Source organism: Parasteatoda tepidariorum, chromosome 4 (assembly GCF_043381705.1).
Source record: "Parasteatoda tepidariorum isolate YZ-2023 chromosome 4, CAS_Ptep_4.0, whole genome shotgun sequence".
NCBI lineage: Eukaryota > Metazoa > Arthropoda > Arachnida > Araneae > Theridiidae > Parasteatoda > Parasteatoda tepidariorum.
Genome location: NC_092207.1, coordinates 33,623,096 through 33,648,562, shown reverse-complemented (window position 1 = coordinate 33,648,562; position 25,467 = coordinate 33,623,096). Strand labels below are relative to the sequence as shown.

At 26.6% G+C, this 25,467-nt stretch overlaps 1 protein-coding gene across 4 annotated transcripts in view; it reads left to right on the top strand.

Moving 5' to 3' along the window:
- Window positions 1-1,825: 1,825 nt before the first annotated feature.
- The window catches only part of LOC107447253 (PR domain zinc finger protein 1), an 86,263-nt gene continuing 62,621 nt past the window's right edge, over window positions 1,826-25,467 (top strand). Inside the window, exon 1 of one of the 4 annotated variants that reach the window (XM_071179632.1) lies at window positions 1,826-1,934. The gene's annotated coding sequence lies outside the window, so the exon portion shown is untranslated. Of the gene's footprint in view, window positions 1,935-7,026; window positions 7,634-25,467 lie in introns of those variants that run through there. The other 3 variants (XM_043056956.2, XM_071179633.1, XM_071179631.1) reach the window with 3 other exon arrangements.

Genomic DNA, 25,467 nt, shown 5'->3' with positions numbered 1-25,467 from the left:
ACAGCCACAAACACTCGATTTTTTTCGAGTACTGATACCTTTCGAGGATTCGTAAAAAACCTTTACATAAAATTTGCACAGTGCTGCTCAAGTTTTATTAAGTAGCAAGTATACTAACATTCATTTTACTTATATGTGGTACAGATTAAAAATTTCGCAAATTGCTATAATAACATTTGAGTCCTTTACCAAAATTAATTAATCATCATTGGAGTCAATGATATAGCAAATTTTCACGCTTCTCTTTAACGAATCCGTACCATTTCTCTATTAATTTTAATTTTTAGTAGCACATAACTTACTTTTTTTCATTTTATTTCAATGAGTACCTATTACCGCTAATAATTAAGCCTCATTGCGTCAATAATAGTTTGGCGAATTTTTTTACGGATAAGTACTAATTGATTTTGATTTCTTTTAGGAAGAGCTTTACATTGCAATGAATAGTTCAAATTCATTGTGAATTTTGGGTTACTTTAAAGGCTCTTAAATAATATTTCTAAATGCTCTCATTTATAAAACATAGGTAAGTTAAGTTTTAACTATAATGTCTCAGTATTAGAAAGAAAAAAAATTGGTACTTTTTCAATTTGACCAGATTAAGTAAATTGAGCTATTTAATTTAAATATTTATTTATTTATTTAAAAAAATTGTTTGTACCTAAAACTAGAAAACAGAGATGCAGTTATATTGGATGATTTAAACACGTTAAATACTTACTCTTTATGCCACTTATATTCTCAGAGTGAGACCGTGAAAATCTTGCCATTAGAAAGTTTTTAATTTTTGATCAAAATTGCATCAAATTTAAAAAAAAAGAATTATACTATTCTTAAATATAAGATGGAAATCCAAAAATAAGCACAAAATAATCAAATTGAAATTATAAACATTATTTGAGACATTTTTAGATAGCCAACATTCCGCAGTTTTTATACACAAAACTCTATAATTAAACTTTTAAATATTAGGTTAAAAGGAAGATTAGGGTGTACTTATACTTGGGCACTGTATCTTGAACTCTTATAGCACATAAAATTAAAATATTTCATTTTCCTAATATGCTTTTATCTCGATTACTTATTATTAGAAAATCTCACAGACATTTTCCCTGTTTTCTGTAAGAATACAAAAAATTTCCTTTAATCTGAATTAAAAAAAACAATACAGTCATGCAGCAAAATTAAAAGTTTAATAGTATTTAATAATAAGAAATTTTATAGTATTTAATAATAATAAGAAAAAAAAGTAGTAGTACGTACCGCTTCGATTTGAAATCCGTAAGTTCTTTTTCTCAGTCAAAGGTTGAAGGAATTGCTAAAAGGCTTTGATGGTATGAGAAGTATTTTTTATTAAACTGAAATTATAAAAATTCAATTCAACGAACAAAAGAAATAGCATAGATTATGCTGTCACATCCCAAAACTACAATCATTCTAAAAAAATCGTAGAATGTCAAAATTAAACTTGTACAGAAATACCAAAAACAAAAATCGCTTGAAAATCAATTCTCTTGACACTGTTAGAATCGCTTATCGATTAAGTAACCTCCAACGCTTATTGAAGAAAGCGTTAAAAGTTGTTTTGATAATCGTTTTAATAATTTAGAGCTATAAGCTAGATAATTCAAAAAGATCGTCTGCAGTTTTAATCATATCAATAGCTAGTTCTAAATCAATGAGAAAATTCTTTTTTTCAACGATCTAATTGAAATTTTAGTATCGGGGGCTGAAATTGTTCCTTTATGTCGCAAAAAATGCTTACAATTAATTCACGTACATCCACGCAATTCGTGAATTATATTTGATTTTAAGAACGTCGATTTTGCCATGCGTAAAATATCGTCAGTAGATTAATTATAATCAACTACGAAATGGCATGAATTTGTTGTCTACTTTACATCTATAGAACCAGATGTTTACCATTACAAAATGTATGTATTTTTTCAGTAGTGTAATAAGGATAATTTTATTTTAAATTTTAAATATTTGTCAGTTGTATTAAATAATTTTATAGTATGTAATTTATGCCCGCTGTTAAGCCTATCTCAAATTCATGTTAATATCTTCTTTGCTAAGCCTTTAATAAATTTACAAGCTAAATGCATTTTAGGAATTTGAGTCTGTTTGCATCCTAAACTAAAGGTACTTACTTTTAATTAAATCGTAAAGATAACTTTACTGACTCTTATGTATATTATATTTTAATGCTAATGTAAAATTTATTGTTAATGAGCACCAAAAATGGATCCAATTAGATAACATCAAAAGTAGTGTAAAGGAGCATTCGTAATGATTCACGAAACCAGGAGCTGGACCTGATGTTTGATTACATGAAGAATTATCTATGGTGTTTCAATGCATCACCTTCGGTGCAAAATAGTTGCCACCATCTTTCGGTGTTAAGATACACAGAACTATTTTATAGTGTATTAGAAATAAAAATTACTTAACTAAACTCTCCACTACAAACAAATAAGAAAAACGACTTTTCTTGTTTATTTTTAGTCGAAGCAGATTTTATACAATAAAACGTGCATTTTACGCCACTTTTCTTGTATAGAGAGGAAAAGTTGCAAAGAAATGTCCTCAATGGGCGCAAAACGACATTTCTTGTACTTTATATGAATCTTGACCTATCATTATTTCCTTTCGAAGCGAAAAAAAAAAACATTAAGTTAAAAAGGAACATTTGGCGAGAAAAATCTGCTGCCAAAGAAGTTCGATGGAACGTCTTCATAATGCGTGAAATCGTAAATATGTCTTCAGTAAGGGATACTTTGGAAAGGGAGTTTGAATATCGGGAGGGGGCTTTTCATTCAATTTCGACGCACTCGTTTTACATGAGATGTAAATAAATTCGGTGACAGTTATTACTTTTTTCTCTGCGGGCATTGAATAAATGCCCTTTGTCCGGCAGTTTAAATGTTCTAAGTAAAAGTTCACATTGGATGTCGGCCATGAATAGTATATAACTTCCGCATCATTGGACAATTTTTTCGATAGAAAAATTAGACTAGTTGCACAGATTTTGTGTGCGTTTTCTTTTATACAAGTGTTTGTAAATTCGTTTCGTGTTCGTAAGAGTTTGGTTTTGTAAATTCGTTATTTTTAAAAAAAGTAAAACGAATTTAGGAAATCAAACTTTTCTAGAACACTAATTTTCACAAAGTTTTGTTAAATTATCGTCATTAAAATTAAATGTATTGTTACAAATCAACGTAAATAAAAATAAGTTTTTAAGTAACTCTGAATGCATAAAACGTGCATATTATTTTAAAGATATCGATAAATAGTTCATAAATAGTAAATAAATAGTTCTAAAAATAATAGTTCTAAAAATAATAGTTTAATAATAATAATTCAAATAGCAATAACAATTATAATAATAATAGTTCATAATAGTTAAAATTCAGATTTTATTTTCGCATATTCATTACAAGCTCTAGATTTTCTTAAAAGTGACCCAGGTTTAATTTTTGGAGATATCATATTGATTGAAACTGGTAACGCAATACTAACCCAAAATCCTCTTGAAGGGTAAATAAAGAGACTCCCGATGCCATCGGCCAAACCATGAGAGGTTTTTTGTGATTATCTTCACCATGTAAGGCAAAGATATTAAAAAATGTTTAGGTCTAAAATGTTTAATACGATCATTCAAAATGTTTAATACAGCGAGTTTCATTCAGAATCCCCCCTGTCTCAAATTGGTTGACTCTAATTATTGTACAAAAATGAACACTAAAAGCAGCTCATTCGGTCATGGGCCAATTATTCAAAGAATGCAATAAATGTAAACGTGTAATTTTTTTCAGATGTTTACATAAATTCTTTTTTTTTTCTACATTTAAAAAAATATTGTTAGAGAAGAATTCAGAAATTTTGAAAACATGTTTATTTTTAATTATAATTTAGTTGTTGCATAATTTAGCATTTAAAAATACTATTTTGACGTGTTTATAGCTTAGAAATTATTATTTCACTTAAGATTTTCATTCTACAGACCTTATTTTGGTGAATTCAGCAGTCTTTCTTCTAAACAATGAGTCAGTGGTTTTAAAGAGTACTGTGATAGAAAAGAAAAGAACAAAGAAAATAATCTCTGTCAAATATTTCCATTAATTTTGAATGTTTGTCGTATGGATATAAAATTTTCTCATTATTAATTTTAAGTGTTTACAAAATAAAACATACTTTAGGAAATAAGTATTTTTCCTTATTTAATGGGAAAACTAGTTTGCTCATATTTCTTATGAGTTTAATGCTTACTATAATGTAACAGTAGTAAGCATCGTCTCAAAATGATGTTTTCCTTAAAATTACTATACTTATGTTAAAGATTGCCGTTGCCATGACAACTTTAGAGCAACCGCCTTTCTAGGTGGAGATCAATCGGAGAGATGCTGGACAGTGACGTCATGTGCGCAAACCGAGAAATATGTATAACAATTCTAGCATTTTGGGCGGGATAACAAAGTAATCATTTTCTCTACTCCACTAATCGAAAAACGTAATCTTCTCCATTGCAACGAAATCTTCCGCATTTCTTATGTTGCATGTTTGCTGTAAGATAGAGGTGCAATATTTTATGTAATATAGATTTAAAAAATGTAAAAAAATTCGTGTTTATTTTTCAGATTCTAGGATATAAGTTTTATAGTATCTCATTCGCCTTAATGAAAATAGTTGTTTTAATATTCGAAATTATTGCAAAATTAAAAGATAGAATAGGACCTGTAAAACACTAAGATTTAACTAAGAAATCCTTACCGCTTAGTATCCCAAATAAAGTTTTGATTCTTTTAGATAAATGCAACTTTCAAAATTAAATTAAATTCAATTCGTATTATCTTCTTTCTCTCGAAAATTTAAAAGTAGAAGTGTACATTTTACGATCAATTTTATTTCCTACAAGAAAATTTCTATTAAACAATCAATTTTTAAGGGAAGCAAAGATATCTAAAAAAATGCGAGTTATAAAATTAAAATTAAGAATTACAATAATGGGTCAATGGTTGAGTAGCATTGAAACATGTTAAACCAGCTAAACAAATCATAATATTTTTTGTAATTTCTTTCGTAGTTGTGACAATTTTTTAATTGAACTAGAATAGTACAAATATTGAACAATAAAACGTGGTTTTTAAAACCATCTTCCCCTTAAGTTTTTCATTAAATAAAAAGTAATTTAAACTAAATAATTTCAGTATGACATTGCAATATTTCTGATTTTCATGATATCTTATTTTTAAATATAGCATTCGTAAATAACTACGCTTAAGAGCTTATAACTGACTTTTCATTTCAACATTGCTTTATCCACTGATTCATTTAAAAATATTGTATATGCTTCATTACTATGTTGCATTTAACTGTCATAAATCATTAATATAATATTTTATAGTGTACTAATGATTAAAGATGAGACGTGAAATTTGCTGTGAGTTGTACAAAATATTATATGAATTGAAATTTTTGCTGTATAAAAAATATTTCTTAAAATTTAATGTTTTCATTGATACTAGAAACTAAAGAAAAATATTTTTTTAAAAAATAAGTTCTTATTGAATAAAATGAACGGATTTGGTCTTTTACTTTAAAATGATGTACAAGAGTATCTAAGTTAAGCTATAGTTAGAGAACACTGATCAGGACAGGAAGTTTCAGTTCAGTCAAGTTTAAGTAGTACAAATTCAGTTCAGTTAAGTTTAAATAATTTTTAAAACGCTAATATGTAAATATAAAAAACTTTTTGTTATTCAAAACTGCAAAAAAATGTGGAAACTGAAAAATGGATACACAATTATTATAAAGTAACATTAATATTAATTTAAGATAAGGTTCTCGCAAATATTTCTATGGCTTCAATATCACTCAAATTCTTTAGATTAAGAAAAATATCAGAAATACAATCTGTCATTTTCAGCCCTGGAGCCAGATTCTGGTATTCTCCAGTCAAAATCTGTTACTTACTCACTAGCCCCAAATATTTGGTCACCAATGGTGGGCTGGTGAGTGGATAATTTGCACCCTATTGTAAACTATTGTAAAAACCCTATTGTAAAAACCCGAATCTTTCCAAAGGTTGTCAGTTTGGGTAATGTGAGGTTAATTGAAAAGTCTTCAGTATTTCAGTGTAATGTTTTCCTGTTTTTACAATGTGTGCTTAGGCTAATGAAAATGCGTATTAAAAATACTCAAGCGTACTGACTTTACTTAGGATCATTACAATGAACTAAAAATAAGACTATTAAAATAAACTTTCACTATACTAGGCTTATTACACAACGTTTGAATAAATCAATCTAATTGAAGTTTAAATCATAAATTTTCAACTAAGCCTGGAACTTTGTGAGCTTTCTTCAATATCCCTACAGAGTGTCCGGTTGAATAGAAAAAAATGAAAGGTGTCTCTCCCTTATAACTCTAGAACCATTTGCTCTATCACCCTGAAATTTGGACAGTGGTTGAAAGGGACAATTTCCGCCCCCTTTCCGGAAAAATGTTCAAAAATTTCAATTAAATCGTTCAGGAGAGACATTTAAAAAATTGAATTTTCTCATTGGTTTAGAGCTTGTGCCATTCATGTAAATGAAGCTGCAGACGATTTTAAATATAGCGTCTGTAAAGTTTAACCTAATAATGCAAAGCCACCAGCATGGTCTACATGGTATATGTATTTCAGTTTTGTGCATGATTTCTTAGTGTTGCTCAGTACTAAGTTATTGATAGTTTAATTCTTTTCACTCAGTACGGAGAATAGGTGTTCAGCTAGTTTAAAATAAAACAGTTTCAAAATATCCCATTTGCTCAACAAAACATCACGATAAAACGTTTAATAATCTATCTACACTATATTGCAGAAAATGCCTTAATTACAAGAACCGAATCTAAAAGTATATCTCACTATCTCGGTAAATAGCATGATAAATTGTAATATACATCTAACAGAAAATTGGGCTTAATCGCCGAAGTCGGTTGAATTCAACTGTTTTTCCTGCATTGCAACCGAAGAGCAAGAGCAGAATCACGTGCAGTGAAGTATCAAAAGCCCGCGCTTTCAAAGCCGGGAAAGCAACGCAAGGTAAGAACAGGCAAAGTTTTCGAACGTAAGCGCCACCTGGCTACAGGTGTTTGTGTATAACCTAATAGGCTATTCAAAAACGAAACCCGTACCGGAGTGTTCGTGTGTAAACGGCAAGCGGAAACGATTCTTCACCGGCAAGGTTAAGACCAACACTTGGTTCTGTGAGTTCATGAGCGAAGCACGTTTTAATCATTCTTCTTCCTACCAGTGGTAGTGCGTTTGACCGCTTGAACTTGAACTTTTTTTTAGTCATCGTTCTGTGACGGACACTGGTCAGTTTTTTTCCTGAATTACTCACAATTGGACTTTACCGGGTTTGTTTGTCGAGTGATTTTTAAAATTGNAATTTTGCATAAATTTTCACCTGGACTTAGAATTTTGTTAAAAACTCTGGTGAGTTGATACCGGTACGTTAATTCCATTGATGATTCAAAAATAGTGAACTAATTACGGATTGTGAAGTGTGGACTATATTTTTATCTTTCAAAAAAGGTGGCATCCTATAGTGGACTTTCATAGAATTGAAGAAGATTTAAACCTAAAGTATGTGTTTTAAATTGATTCTTTTTTTTTCTTTACTTAATTCTTATTTTATTTCGTGAAGGTTGATTTTGGCTAGTAATTTTACATGTTTTAATCTGAAACATTTAAATTTTATGCATTCATTAAAAGCAAAGAAAGGTTTATACGAATAATAAACTAATTTTTCGAACAATTTTTTTTTGTATCGAATATATATTACAAATGTCTACTAAAAAAAGTAAATGTAGCTATTTTTCCACATCTAAAAGCTTAATTAATGTATGCAATTTGTCTATTCATTTATTTATATTATTCATTTGAATTTCAATTAAGGAAATATTAATCTTTAGAATAAAAATAATAATACTTTTATTTTGCTTTTATCTTTTATAAATTTTTATAATTTTTTATCTTGAATTTTTATGAAAGTGTACTTTACAACTGATAATGCTATTTCCTTTTAAAATTTTAAGTTATTAAAATTCTTAAATTATTTGTAGCTCATTTTTTTGTTATTGATTTCAAAAAATTTCTATTTTATTTATTAATCAAGATAATAAATTTTTATTTCAAATTTTAAATACGCATTTGTAAAAGATATTCAAATATCTAATTATGGGCATTAATCGTTCAAATACTTTTTTCTTATTTTTACATGTCTACATGATTTTATTAACAATTGTAAAAAAATTAAAATCATTAAGAGTAAATATGTTAAACCTTATCTACAATTGCTTATTGACTAAACATTTTAAATTTTATTAAAAGTGCTTATTAATTTTTTCAACTTAGAGATATAAAAATATTAAAAATTTTATAAATTTTTCCTTCTTTTTATTAAGTTTTCATCAGTGCTTGATAAAGACTATTCAATTTGAAATTTTAAAAGTATCAAACATTTTATATGATCAAATGGTTCCTACCTTTTATTAGATTTTCATAGGTGCTTATTTTGAAGTTATAAAATTAAAAAGAAAGTTTCATATGATTAAGACATTCCTCTCTTTCATTAAATTTTCCCTGCTGCATTAAGATTCTTCATTTTAGAGTTATAAAAATGTCAGTTTTTCATTTATTTGTCCGTATCATAATATATTTTGTTTCTCATTTAATTTTATGTAAATTAGCTCAATAAACTTTTTATTGAAATTAAATTTTTTAACGTTTAAAATGTTTTACATTAAGCTTAATAAAAATTATTGGTGGAAAAAGTAATTTTTTTCTCATAATTTCTTTCACGCTATTTTTTCAAAATCAATATTGAATAATTACAACTGTTTAAAAGTGTTTAAAGAATGAAATTAATGTCTAGATAATAAAATATAAAAAAATTAGCGTAATTTTGTTTAGATATAATATTGTTTTTATTAAAAATGTGTAGTTTAACCAATTTAATCTGTGAGTAAACATATAACTGAACTTTACATTTTAGACTTGATTGCATACAATGTATAAATTTTTTTATTCACATAAAAACTGAAGATCTTTGGGACCACGTAAATAAGATTGAATTAATAATGGATCTCGTTTCTTTCACAATTTTGAATGCTTTGATGATTAAATTAAATTAAATTTAAAATTAAAATCAAATTTACTTTTTAAATAAATTTACAAAAATTTATTGCACTGGTTTCTGAAAAATTAGTTAATTGACCGTAAAATACTTCCAAATTGTAATTTTGTTTAAAATATTTAATTTAATAAATGGATCAATGGCTTAGAAAAAGATGTAATTTCGCCAAAAAACCTACATAGAGACAAAAGTAAACATGACATTTTAAAAGAGGAAAATTAATTTATCAGTGTTGAAAAGTGTTTTCTTTTATTTAAATTGATTTATATCATTGCTTTTTATGAAGAAAAAAGTTCAAACATTTATATTGATGTTATTCTTTTGCTTAAGAAACTCACTTAAATAATTTGTCTCTCAGTTGATATTTTATATATTATTTGTAGATATGAAAACATAACTATAATAACCAATATTTTAACTATATTCTGTGTTTGGTGTGTAAAGTGAGAATTAATTTATTTTTATTTATATAAAGAATCATTAAATCTAACAAATATTTACCTATTTATAATTATTTATATTAACCTACCCATTTATTTATATTTATATTTACTTACTCAATTTAGTAATTTTACTCTACTGTCAAAAAACACCTTTTCAAAACTGATTAAACTAATGTCACACGGGTTATTCCCATTTTTATTTGTTAAAACATTTACAAAATTAAAAGGCAAATATTAATTTATTTCATTTTATAATTATTAAAATGTTTCGTTACATAATATATGCACTGCATAGATATCAGGGTATTGTAAAAAGTCGTGTTTGATTAGAATACGTAAAAAATATGATGAGTTGTCACAGTGAGGACTGTTGAGGAGGCAGAAAAGTTAAACTCATATTACCGAAATACTTCGATATAAATAGAGTTTACCATTTTTTAATGTTACACCATGTTGTATTCAATTTTGGAAACCTTTTTAATTAATTTGCCTAAGGTTCATTTTTATTTTCACGAAATTAAACATCATGCAATTCGATGAGAATGATGCAGATAACTTTGTAATATACCCTGTTAAATTCCGTCATATTTATAATTAAAAGACGTGAAAAGATTTGCAATTAATTTAATTTTGCATGCATTTTCTGTTGAAAATATAGGTTATTTTTAAAAATATATGTAAATACATAAAAATGAAATATATATAAATAATGATTATACAATACAGATAATTTTACAAATTGTATATTCAACTAGAAAGTGTTTTTCTTTTAAATTTATGGTAGAAAAATTTTAAATAATTTGCTTATAGTTTAACTTAAAAGCTATTTAAAAAAACAAAAATAAGAAGTATTTTATAAATATTTTATTTGAATAATTTTTGACATCGAAATAACCATTAAAAAGGAAATACTACAATATGATTTTAAACAAAAATAGATTAATTAAAAGAATAGTTGTACCATTAGATATTAATTTCTAACATATTTCTAAGCATTTCTTATTTAGAAAACTATTGAAATAATACTTTTTTAAGGACGATAAAATTGTTGATTTTGAAAATTTTCCTATTTTAAGATCTCGTAAGAGTGTAGAGGAGGATTTAATAATGTAGTTTATTTTAAAATTTATTAAATTACTCTTCCTTAAATAAAAGTTATTGTATCAAGAACACAAACAGATATAAAATAATTAATACTTAACATTTTTCATAATTGAAAAGTTTAAAAATATATCATAATTGTTTCCATATAATGCTTCCATATAATGACAACCATATAATGCTACCATAAAATATACCATATAATTTTTAATTTTTACTATAAAATATTCCATATAATGTTACCATTAGGGTATAGTTCTCACTATATTTGTTACCCATATAACTTAAAAGTTTTAAATAACTAAGAAATTACTGGCGGAACAAATGATAGGAACCCAATATCATAGACTAAATACTAACACACCGGTTGAAGGTAAAATACGCTTTAGTTAAAATATTTTACATTTTTCAATAAAGCATTTTAAAATTATTCATTTTTTCCAAGGCACGTTGATTTGTAAAAGCAAACTTTATTGTCTGAATTTAGCGCAATATAAAATGGATACTTCACAGAATAAAAAAAGACACTAGAAAGTATGGTATAATTATCAAATCAAATAATCGATAGATAGAATCGAAATATAGAATAGTTATGAAATTGATAATAAAATAGAGTATAAAATACGAATCATATAGTTGTTATAAATCAATAAGACTTATATTCAGCTTTCAGTGACTGAAAAATACAGCCTCCCATATTTTACAGATTTTATCTATCTTCGATCACGCTTTACAGCATAACTATTCGGTTAAACCACAATGTCGTGAACTCGATGAGAGACGTTAAAGCTTTTGAGATATAAAAAATTCGATATATCGAATCAATGATAATTTTATAGTGATAACGATATAACAATGCTAAAGCTAATGAAGCAATTCGATATCCTCAAACAATTTCCATATCTTTACTCCTTCAATGAATTAGTATATTTTTATAAAATTCTGTTACGATATAAAATTCTGTTCTCTTCTAATAAACTTTCCGATGCAGTAACCACTTTTAATATTATTTATTCTTCCCAATCATTACACACTGCAACACTATTGTCGGCAGGAACTGCTTCTTTATAAATATCAGCTTCTTTTTGATTTACAAAATTAAAAAGTACTAATTAACTCCTTAATTCCTTAAGGATTTAAAGAATTAATTAAATTCTTTAAATCCTTAAAGAGTTAATTTAAAGAGTTAAGGGTTTAAGTTAAGGATTGATGGTTTAACATCAATCCTTAACTTAACCCTAAATCCTTAACTTAAACCCTTAACTCTTTAAATTAACTCTTTAAGAATTTAAAGAATTTAATTAATTCTTTAAATCCTTCAAAAATTAGAAGAAAAAAATTTCGAATTAAAGGGTCGCAGTGAAACGTATTAGGCTTAAGGAGTTTTATTCTATTATCAGCATAGCAAATGCGGTATCTGATTCTTTTTTAATATGAACGTCTCCAATTGTTAAGATAGGCAAAATTAAAATGCACAGTTACAATAGTTCTATAATTTCATATCTGATAAAAAAAAAATTCCATTTTCCAAATTTACTAAATTTCTTAACTTTTTTTAAAACTTAAATGATGAATCAATAAGTTTTTTCACTTGCGTGAAAAAATAAATTCTTAAAATTTTTAATTATTGATGGAGGCATATACACACCGTTCCTCACCTCAACGACTCCCAAAAAATTCGTGTTATCGATGTTCGTGATTTGGAGGCAGAATCGTATCGAATGTAGTGAAACTCAGTAAAATTCCTAATATTGATGCACAAGGATAAGGAAGTATCATCATACAAAGTATCTATCTTCCGTATTCCATCTCATTCATGGAATAAAAAAGAGAGTAAAAGACTGTGGAAAGCTGACAGAAGTAAATATTTACAGTAACAAAAAATTCGTCTTATCGAAGTTCGGTGTGTCGAGCTTTGACTTTTATAAGAATTGTGCAAAAATAATGAGACTGAGTTGAATTTATAACATCGACACATAAGAAAACGGAAATAGCATCATAAAAAATAAGTATCCTCCATATTCCATCTCATCCATGGAGTTAAAAAACAGTGAGGATGTTAAAAGAAAAGGATTGCGGAAAGTTAATATTAACCGTAACAAAAAATTCATGTTATGGTAGTTCGGTATATAGAGGCTTGGCTTGAATAGTATCAAGTATGGAGAGACTCATTTAAATTCATAGCATCAACAGACAAGAAAGTGGAAATTGTTTCATACAAAATATGTATAGTCCGTATTCCATCGCATCCATGGAATAAAAAAAAGGAGAGGATATACAGAGGGAAGGATTGCGGAAAGTTTACGGTAGTGAATATTCACCGTAACGAAAAATCCGTATTATTGAAGTTCGTGATTTCGAGGTTAGACTCTAAAGAAAAATTTATCAAGTATGGCGAGACTCAGTTAAATTCCTAATATCGACAGACAAGAATACGGAAATAGCATCATACAAAATTTTTATTTTCCGTATTCCATCTCATCCAGGGAATAAAAGAAGAGAGGAAAGGATAGCGGAAGTGAATATTCACCTTAACGAAAAATCTGTGTTATCGAAGTTAGACTGTAATAAGACCTGTATCAAATACGGCTAGACTCAGTTAAACTCATAATATCAACAGACTAGAATATGAAAATATTATCATACAAAATTTGTATCTTCCGTATTCCATCTCATCCATGGAATAAAAAAAGAGAGGAAAGGATTGCGGAAAATTGACAGTAGAGTAACCTTAACGAAAAAAATCTTTTTATCGAAGTTAGTGAGACCGGTGTTTAACTGTAATAACAATTGTATTAAATATGGTTAGACTCAGTTAAAAACATAACATTGGAAAATGTTAATTTCATTTTACAAAATATGTGTCTTCCGTATTCCATCACAACCATGGAATAAAAAAAGGGGAGGATATAAAGAGGAAAGGATTTCGGAAAGTTGACGGAAGTGAATATTCGCCGTTAGAATGTAAAAAAGGGTGAGAGTTAGAGAGGAGGGGAGAGGTAAAAACCAGTCCTCCCTGCAAAACAAAAGTCGTGACCGATTCACCTAGTGGAGTTTTGTTGTTTTTGGTCATTTGATTCCGCGCATATCATTTGAGGGTCACTTGCATATTAGATAGGAAGTAGGCTCTTTATACAGTAGAATACTACATTGATCATCCACTGGGAAGCTAATTACTCAAAGTTTGATTGACTGATAACAAATATATGGTTCGAATTTGATTGATAGAATTCTAAGGTTATCCTTTTATGTAAATAAGGAAACATTAATTACTAAAAATAAAAGAAATGAAGACAGAGGAATTTTTAAAGATTTCAGTTTACATTTATCAGCAACTGAAAACTACTTACTTTAAATTTTATTTGTTCATAACAAATATAAAGGTACAGTTTGATTTATCGAATTTGCATTTTCCCTGTAAATGTAAATAAAAAAAGAAGTTTAGTTTATATAAATAAAGGAAATGAAGACCTATAAATTAAGGTATTGTAGATGTTATCTTTAATGTTTAACATTTTCTATAATGGACTTATTTATTCAAATTTTAAAAAATTATGAATTCTTCTTTTAAGAGAAATTGCTATGGTATTTTTTTCCAATAAGATTATAGAAAAACTAAGCTAAAAATTGAGAACTTGAAAACTAATCTAAGATTTAAAAAAAAGCAATTTTGAAAAACAGAAATTAAAATTAGAAATACAATTAAAAATACTTAAATTTCTCGACATGCATTTATCCTTTTCTTTACTACATTTAATATTTTTTAATTTAGTAGTTTCTTTAATAATTTAAATGTTCATACACTAAAATAAGTTGAAGGATTTATTTACCTAATAATCCTTTGTTTTGAATTTCCTAACAACTTAAACAAAGATTATTATCTGATCTTATAGAAAAAAAGAAAATTTTACCATAAAGAATAAAAAATAATAACAGTGCGCAATGCTTCCGAAACTTATTTAAATGTAATATTTTAGCTTCTAAGCATCTTTTTGTTGTTATAAAGCTTTTTGCTTAAATAAAATGTCATGGTACTCTTTTAAGGTGTTTAAAATATTTTTTACAAAATAAAATTATGCAGTAAAGTCTAAAATTTGTATTTCCTTTCTTTATTTTAAAAATTTTGACTGTAAATGTTTGCATATACCACAATATGTAGGCATAACTGCTTTGATGACTCAGAGAAATGTTTAAATTGTGACAATTATAGGAGTTCCAAATGCAAACCTCCAGTTCCAATGCAAAAAAAAAAAAAATAGTAACTTATAAACAAAATTGTTTACAAACTAGTTTTCATTTGTTTATTTATTTATTGTTATTACTGCTAATGAACGAAACATCGTGAGAAAATTATTTACTCCTATTGTTTCTTAACAGAAAATTCACAAAGATTTAATTTTATTCCATTAAGTTTTAATATTTAATTGTTTTTTTTTCTTCATAAAATTAGCTTTAAGATCTACATGCGTGCTTCGGTGTTTAACTATCTGCTTTAAAACTCAGTGTGGTAACAAAGTTAATTAATGCATGTTTTGGTAAAGTATAAATTTTTTTAATAAATATATGTTTTCAGGTTAAGATACCCATCATTATATCTGTATCAATTTTTAATTTAAAAGAAAATTCAAAAAGTATTATTTATTACAACCAAAAATATAATAATAATGATGAAATTAATATTTAAATGACCTCTGCATTTCGATGTAAATAATCTGCATTAGAATTTCGGTCAATTTAAATTAATATACTACTCTGAATTAATGAATATTTTCGATTTAAAACTAATTTTCCTGCATCACGGATGCAATTATAAAAGTTTTTTTCAAAAAAGATTCAAAACTTTCTATTTATTTTAATCAAAAAAAAGAAACCTCTTCGGTCGTGGTAACTTAATCTCATTCAATAAAATATTTTTTTATCAAAATTTTAAAAAAAAAATCGAATCTGCATGAAAAATTGAGTTTAAATTTAGGAAGAAAAAAAAAAGGCGTTACCTTTCGATTCTATTACCTTTCTCACTCACAAAAGGGTTAGGCAAGTTCAAGGGAAAGAAAGTCACGAATCTTGTTGCTTCCGCGTTTCATTCAATTCTTCTTCGGGCTCTCTTTTAAACGAAACATGTTTCCACTTTGTTTCTGCATTGTTTAGATTGTTTCGTTTCCCTGCTTTTCATTTCTAGTGTAATTCTATACCATTGTATTTTTATAGTTATGAGTTCAGTTTAATTTATGACAGAAATAGTGGAGGAATATATTGGATCTTAAGTTAACAAAACCTAGCCTAACCACGAGATTAAATAAAGTTAAAATAGACAAATTATTGATAGTTAAATGACGATTTTATTAGCTCAGTTTTTTCTGCATTGTTTAGATAGTTTCGTTTCCCTGCTTTTCATTTCTAATGTAATGCTGTACGGTTATAGCATTGTATTTTTATAGTTAATTTTAAAATTCTAAGTTCTTTCTACAATGTTTTGATTGTTTCGTTTCCCTTCTTCGTTTCATTTCCCTTTCGTTTAATTTCTAAATACCATTGTATTTTTATAGTTATGATTTCGGTTTAATTTATGACAAAAATAGTGGAGATATATATATGATCTTAAGTTAACAAAACCTAGCTTAGCCGCGAGATTGAATTATTGCTAGTTAAAATAAATGAATTATTGATAGTTGAATGAAGATATTATTTGATCAATTTTTCTGCATTGTATTTATTGTTTCGCTTTCCCGCTTTTAAATTCTAATGAAATTCTATGCAACTATACCATTGCATTTTTATAGTTATGAGATAAGTTTAATTTATGCCAGAAATAGTGGAGGTATATATTGAATCTTAAGTTAGCGAAACCTAGCTTAATCGCGAGATTGAATGAAGATGAATAAATAAAATATTGATCGTTAATTTAGATTTATATTTGCTCGATATTATTGATTAGTATTGATAGTTAATTAGGATTTTTATTTGCGCAGTTTTTTCTGCAATGTTCAGAGTGTTCCGTTTTACTTAATTTTCATTTGATTTCTAATGTAATTCTATGCATCTATACCACTGTCTTTTTATAGATAAGAGTTAATTTTAATTTATGACTAAAACTGTGGAGGAATATACTAGATCTTAAGTTAATAAAACTTAGTTAAGTCGCGAGATTGAATGATTGCAAGTTAGAATGAATAAGCAAAATATTGATAGTAATTTAGGATATTTTTGCTCATTGTTACTTTTATTTAGTATTATTTTTTTTACCTTTTGATTTCTATTGTAATTCCTTACATTTATTACGCTGTATTTATGTAATCAAGAATTCAGTTTATTTTATGACAGAATTAGTAGGTGAATCTTTAATTAATCTTTTTCTTCTACCTAACTTCAATCTTTAATTAGGAAAAGCCAGCTTTTATTAGTTTGAAATACTGCGAAATAATTTTGAAAGGTGTTAATAAAATATTTATATTTAATCTAGGTTTATTTTTGTTAAATACTTTCCGCATTATTTAAATTGTTTCGTTCCTTTACATTTGATTTCTATTGTAATTCTTAGTTTAACGATATCTTGTAGACTTGCAAGTTTGTTTTAGCTTATGTTAGTCGGAATTATTAAAGGAGTAACTTACCATGGATCTTATTTTAAGAAGAATTAACTTTTAATAATGTGAAATTTAGTGACTGCATTTCAAAATTAATAGACAATACTGATACTTAATTTAGGGTTTTGGTCAATTCTTTCTGCATTATTTGAAATGTTTCGTTTACCTGCTTTTGATTTCTATGGCAATTGTATGCATGTATAATGTTGTATTTGTATACTTTCCTTTAGTTTATTGCATAGTTTGAGGAAAATATCTTAGATATTAAATTTAAAAAAAAACTAAATAATTACATACATTTATAACACATGAAAACATATAAGTTTAATATTATATCAACAAAGTGATGTCAAAATACAATTTTCTCATTTTAATGTAACATTTTTATCTAACTTTAATTATTTGTTCACGAATATAATAAATTTTAACTTTTCGTTTTATAATTTTTCACATGATTTCGTTTCATCATAATCCTGATTTTCAAATTTGTATGAACTCATTTCTACAATAATCTGGCATTTGACGCACCCATAGTATTTCTTTCATAGAGATATTTAAAAGAACTTTACAGATAAATATCAAAACCATTTTGTAATATAATCACATTAAGAACTCCAGATAAATTGCAACGTTAAATGCAGAATTGTAGCATAACTTTGACAATCACTTGTTTTTCATCATTTTGCTCTTTAAATTACAACAAAGTAATATACATCAATATATCAATCAGTGTATTTCTCAAAGTGTTTGAATTTAAATGTCAATTTAAAAATTATCTGCATTTAAACGCAAAGATATTACGAGTTACCTTTTGGTCTCAATCAGCATTATGCGTAAAATAACAAGAAATAGTAGTAAATGCTTAAAAAATATTTTAATTCATTATCTGTCAAGTTGATTTTTATAAATTATGCATTAATTATGTAAATACAATTTATTAAGTGTAAGCATTATTCATAATATATATATATNAAATTATATATATATATATATATATATATTCATTAAAGTTAGAAGCAGCACAGATTATTAATGAATTAAACTTATATAGTCAATTTAACGCACACTTCATTACGAAATGAGCATTTTATTTTTATTGAACATTAAATTATAGAAAAGATCTGCTTTACGAATAGATAATGTTAAATATTCGTAAACAAAAAACATTTTTAGGAAAAATGTACATAAAACATTTCTTATGTTATTTTTTAATAAAGATAACCTAAGACATAAATAAAAAGATCTAAACATTTATAAAAAAAATACTGTCATTTTTCAGAAATAAGTGTACTTTTCGTGATGTTAAGGTAAAATTTGAATTAGAAAATAGTAAATTTATATTGTTGCATAACGAGTCTTAAAACTTAAAATAAAAATAGAATAAGAAAATAATATTCTCATTTACTATACATGATAAAAAGAGGAGTATTTAGTGGTTTTACTATATTGATTTGCACTTAAAAATTGTAACATTGATTGCACTTAAAAACTTTTTTTTTATTCCATAAAAATAACTTAATTTTGGTAGCAATTATTCGAATTCAAATAAAACAAATTTGATTAGTTCAAAAGTAGTTGAAATAAAGTTGTGTTTAAAACTAAGTCAAATAAATTCACTCAAACTTAAAAGCGTGTTTTTATTCAAAAAATGGATTATTTTAAATTTCGCAACTGAAGATTCGCAAATTAGCAATACATTTATTTCTTCATAATTGCAAAAATTTAAATTTAGTTATTTCTTTTAAAAATTAAATTAACTTCTTTACGCGTTTACTATTTTTATCTGTTGAAATTTGTTGCAACACAAAATATAAATTTTTAACACAGAAGCATAATTTTGACTTTTATATTCTCCTTAATTTGTTGTTCGTAACAACATACATTCTGAAAACAGTGTAATTCAATATTCAAACATAAAAGGCATAATTTCATTGTTTATAATTTCGAGAAAAAAAATTGCAATTTGTCTTCGCTAAATAGACATCATTGATGTTAGAGGATAAAAAGGCAACAGGATCATTTAAAATTTGCTTCAAAAAATCTGACAATTTAGTTTTTTTTAAAGAAAGTTCATCTCCTTTGCAAAAATTTATTTTTTAAGTAAACAATTCTGTTAATACACAAAAATGCCAATATAAAAATTTGATCAAAATTTTAAAAAGGAAATTTTGATATACTAGTATATGATCACATTTCATTAAAATTATCAGAGTTGGTAAGAATTGAGTAAATTTGCTCTCCGTTGATATTAATTTCTTATTTCTTAGGAAAATATAAATTAATAAAGTTAAAAACAAATATATTCAAGTATTTATACTCCACCAAGAAATAGCATAAAAATTTAAAAACAAATAAAAGTATTTTTTTCAATCACTAGAAAGGTGTAACGGAGTTTGGTTTTTTGAACTATTGACCTGAGGTAGGATGTTACTTTTTCAATGACCTTTAATCACAAACAAGTTTTTCTCCTAAACAAATAACTCTTTTCCAACGATCTTGAATTGTGTGATATTGATAATGAATTCAGTATTTACTTATCTTTAAAAAATTTTATTACTTTTTAAAGCTGAAAAGTTTAAATAAATATGTTAATTTACAATCCCCATTTAATTCTGCATTCACAATAAATTAAAAATTTGCGCTTTCAGGGATAAAAATTTCTTTAATTTTTTGTCATTTTTTTTATTAAACGTCTTATTGTCTTATAATATTATAAGATGCAACTTTCCTAGACTTAAAAAAATTTCTGATCAATTTAGGATAAAATGTGCCAGCATCCATTGTGTCGTATCTTTATACTGTAAAAGTTTACGGAACAAAAAAATCTGATATATTTTAATTTTTACAATAATATTTATTGTAAGATCACCGAATCACCGCAGTTAAATATTTATTACAGTGAAATATACGGTTTAAAATTTTACGCAAAAATGGATTTTACAATAAAATTAATGTTCCTTATGATGCATTTAGGGGGCCGGTAATTTTTTACCGCAATTTGATTAGTTTATAACAAGCAAACCATAAAATAATAAATGCAAATATATTCATTCTTTATTTGAATTACAATTTTATTACCATTAAATTTTAGCATCAAATGTAGAGTTCGTTTTGCAATTAAAATAGTTTTAAAATACGATCTAGTTTTGAAAGTACATAAAAAGAGGTAGATTTAAGTTTTTAACAAAAAATTGGGAGGAGTACAAGGATGAAGAGCCCGATAAGAAAATGATGAAGAGCCCGATGAGCCATGAGTATGTGAATTAGAGAAACAGCGAATTGATGAAAACTTCAATAAGAAAATCATGGAGCTTACGAATTAACGAATGTGCAAATCAGTGAATTAGAGAACAAAGTTTAAACTAGTCTATAATATGTAGAAAGGCAATTAACACATTGAAACGTATTATTATTATTAAAACGTATTATTATTATTAAAGCGTATTATTATTATTAAAACGCATTGTAAAAATAGAAATTCTCTTTTAACATTTACGTTCGAAGTAGCTAAACAATAACAGTAACAGCGTCTTTTCATTAGTTGGAATGCATCAGAGAGATTGCAGTTTTAATAGTTAATTTTTAAAAAGTTAATTAAAATAGTTACAGTTGCACTCGAAACAGCTAAACAATTACAGTTCTAACCTCTCATCATTAGTTGAAATGCAACAGGGAGAATGCATCTCAAATAGGTAAATTAAATATAGTTATTCATAACAGTTAAATTATAGTTAAAATAGTTACAGTTACTCTCGAAGAAGCTACAAAATAACAGTATCAATTTCTTTTTATTAGTTAGAATGCCACAGGGAGATAACAATTCCGATAGTTAAATTAAAGAACATAAAGATCTGTAATTAAAAAAAAGAGACCGGTCTGTTTGTGATTAAGGAATTTTAAATTGAAAAAGGCGTTAAGAGTCCTTAAATCCAACATATAGTTTATTCAGACTCTTTAGATATTTGACGATTTGGTCCGGAAAAAAAATTTAAAGCAAGAAAGCTGCACATTTTAAATAAAAAATGAAAAATTCCTAAAATTCTCAACTTTCAGTTTTATTTTATATCATTCCTTTACAATTTAAATGTTATATTTAGTATCAACTATTTATATTTTATGGTAAACAGGATGAAACATATCTTCAAAAGAGTACCATTAAACGAAATCTGATTTATTTTATTATTTAATTCATTTAACGGATAAAAAAAGCTCTACTTTTTAGGGGGAAATGACATTTATAGTCTACCGACAATCAGAAATGGTACCATTTACCGTCCCTGACCGAATTAAAAAACAGCTGCATTAACCCCAACATTCTGAAAAAGCGTTCCCGGGAAATGCACTTAGCAGACGGGGTAAATTCCTGCAAGTGGCAACAATTCCTCAACATCGACCCCTTTTTCTTCCTGTGAGTCGAGAAGGTGGTTACGGAAATGACGAGTTTAGAAGGCGGAGCATTCCTTTTTTTCTCGTTTGCTTACTTGACGATTTTATAAATGATCAATATTTGTTTGTTGAGACAAACTGAGATTATTAGTTCGATATATCAACAATCAAATAAGAAATTTATCTTTCAAATTATGGTTTATTATGTAACTTAAGTGTTTAGAGTAACTTCAAGAGTTAAACGACTGAGGATGATTTTATTTTGCTTCTAACTCGAATTGAGAATTTAATGAAACAGACAAAGTATTTTATTCCGTATTTCATACAACTGTTGTGATTATTATATTGATGGTTAGATAATATTGTTCATTTGAATTGCTAAAAAAAAGTTCATTTTTGTATTACTTCGGTGCGTCTTGTTCTTTAGGAACACACATAGATAAATATTAAAAATTGGGCTTCATCTTTTAACATTAAAAAAAAGTATATTGTAATACGTTCAGTTCCATTTACGTGCATTTTAAGAGATGGCTCAAAGGATAGAGCACTCGCCTTGCAATCAGGTCACCCGGGTTCGAATCCCAACGATGACTGGTCGAAATGAACGAGGTTTTGTGGTTTCCCTTTCCATGTAACGCAAATGTAGATTAGTTCCATCAAAAAGTCCTCCACAGAGGAAATTTCTCCCAATACTTAATCCAGCAGTTCCCTTGTCTTCTAGATTGGGTTCAAAATTACAAGGATGCAAAATTGAGCATTGGTAGTCGTAAACTCAAAATTGGATCAGTAATTATAAAATGTAAAATATAAAACATGCATATCATGTTCGACACTGTAAAATATCCGGATCAAATCGCTGTAAAAAGTACCGATATTCAAGATGATGGTACTTTTTGCACTAAAATCCATTTTTACTGGAACATGATACGAAATCTAGAATCTGATATACCGTAATTTTTACAGTAATAATAACCATAAAGTCACTGATTCACTCTAATTAAATAAAAATTACGGTATAATATTTTATGGTAAAATGAATTTTACGGATGCTGCACCCATAGTGCCGACACTTTATACTGTAATTTGATCCGAAATTTTTTACAAGTTGTTTTAAAATTTTTTTAATAAACATTATGCATTATGTTACAATATGCAACACGCATTTTGAGCTGCAGCCGTATTTTCGAACGAGCGTACGAACAATTATTTACAACTCGCAATTTGAGCAATCCTTAAATTAAAAAGTTACATTTTTGGAAAATATCACTTACTGGAGCACTTACTTAAGCACTTATTGGAAAAAATCACTTGGCACTTCAATAGAAGGAAAAGTTTACAAATTCTTTTTACTAATTCGTAAAAGCTGAACTGCTTAGTTAGGCACATGCTTTTCTATAACAGCGCTTAAACCATGCTTATTCAAATATAATAAGACTTGATTTAAACAAATTATATTTTATTTGCATGATTTTTGGTAACTTATGACGTTTTTTGTAGAATATTTCTTAGGTATAATTGAGAAAAATGCTTCTGCGTTAGCGCGAATAATTTGAATTTTTGTGCTACGTTCGAAACTATATAATCAAACATAAACAAAGTAGTTTCAATAATTGTAAATAAAGTTTGCATAGATAATTGTATCAAAATAATAACTTATTTTTTATCATTTAACTTATTATTATGTTTGCTTTTATACATGTTATGATACAAGTCTCATTAACTTAAATATAAATTTAAATTGTTTCGAAGTGTGGGGAATATGTATACAAACATGCAGTAAGATACAAAAAGCACTCGACCTGATAAAAATAGAACCTTTAATTTGTTGTTTAATGGTTCCGTAATTAACGTTTACTTTTACTCGTTATTAGAATATGCAAAAAGAATTAATACTTTTATCCTAAATTATCTGCTCTATTTCTGGATTGTTTGGAACTTTACTTCTGTCATTACAGAAACATCATGTAATTAAATTTTACGCTTTCAAAAAATTAAATAACTTTATAGCAGGTTAAAAATTTAGTAATCGATTTTTTTTTAATCAAAATAAATCATGGATGTTATTATCTATACATTATCAAAAATTAATTATACAAAAAAAATTATGTAATTGATATTGACGCATCGTTTGTGTTACATGTTTGCTTTTATTTTTAATATTTTACATGATTTTTTTTATTTGAAAAAAACCTTCATATGAAACAAAATTAATTTTATTTTGTGAAGTTTGTAAAACTTAAAAAAAAAATTTCCACTAAAACTATGCTGGCTAATGGTTTTTAAACATTTTAAGAAAAGATATTTAATATATTAACAGAAAATAATTTAGTACATATAATAGCTGACTAAGATATACTTCCTCCATTGTGTGAAAAACTCACAATTTTAAGCTTCTAGCGAAAAAAACTTTTTGCCTTTTATTCAACTGCATTTTTATTTAAGAGCCTTTTTATTCCTTGCGCTACTCCTTTTGTTTGTTAAAATTTTTTATTGAATTTGATGCTATAAAATCAAATTTTTGTGAAAATAGTAAAATAAACAAATATGCAGATGGTCTCTAACAAAGTGGCAAGTGATTCACATCAATTCAATTGAATTCTTTTTTTCTGTGGGGAATTCAACTTAGTTCCAGCGGCCACCACGGGGTGTCGCTAGTGCGGGCAGTGGGCCACGAGGGCCGACAGAGGACATTCACCTTTGATGATGGAAAGGAACAAAATATTCACAGCTACAAAAAAGATGAGTAGGGCTTGTTCACTAGAGCGTCACCTGGCACAAACCTCAAGGCCAAAAGAAAACTTTTTTTTTTCTTTACTTATTAATATTTTCTTTTTTGTACCGTTATAATGCAAAACGAAGAAATAATCTTCCTGATTTTTTTTTTAACGTAAGCATCTTATTTAAATTTTGTGCGCATGACTTAACATTTGAGCGGAGTTATGCTTCCTTTCCTATTTAAAATCTATGGTGAAAGGATTAAGATTCATCTCTTAGTGTACAAAAAGATCATCTCTTGGCGAAAGATGCAGGCGAGAAATGAAAAGGCCTTATTTTTTGATTCAGCAAGTGATAATTAGAGGGCATTTTTACACATTTAAACCGCTTTGTTCCAAAATAATCTCTTTTAAAAATATAAATTCTTGTTTGAACTTTTGATGTGCTTCACTATATTAAAGTAGTTTGGTAGTAAGTTAAAAAAAATACGACTTTTATACATGTCTTTTAAAAATTATAATTCAAACTTACGAAATCAAATAAATTGTTGTATTATTCGAAAAAAAATCATGTTCACAATATTAAAAGTACTATAAAAATACAAAAACTTAAATATAAGATATCGTAAGATATATTTTTAGAATTGTTCGTAATGAAATAGGATGCTTTTGTAAAAATTTAAATTTAATTTTAATGCAGTTTAGTAGAGTAATGTTGAAATGCAGTCTGTCTGTAGATAATGGTTTTAAAAATGTTATTTTCTAGTTTATCTTGTAAACAAAATGTATTTTGTTAAAAAAAAATTCTTAATGCTTGGTTAATTTCATATTTTAAACCTCAATTAAATAGCTTTTGTATTATTTACATTCAATCTTAAATAATTCATTTAAATATTGTCAAGCATTTTAATTATTTGTGAAGTCCAAACAATTTAAATATTATAAAATAAAATACAAAGCAACGAAATTGAATTTATAAGGAAAATATATTTTTTTTCACTATTGTAACGACTGTATTATTTATTCACTATTGTAACACTTGAAACAAGCTTAC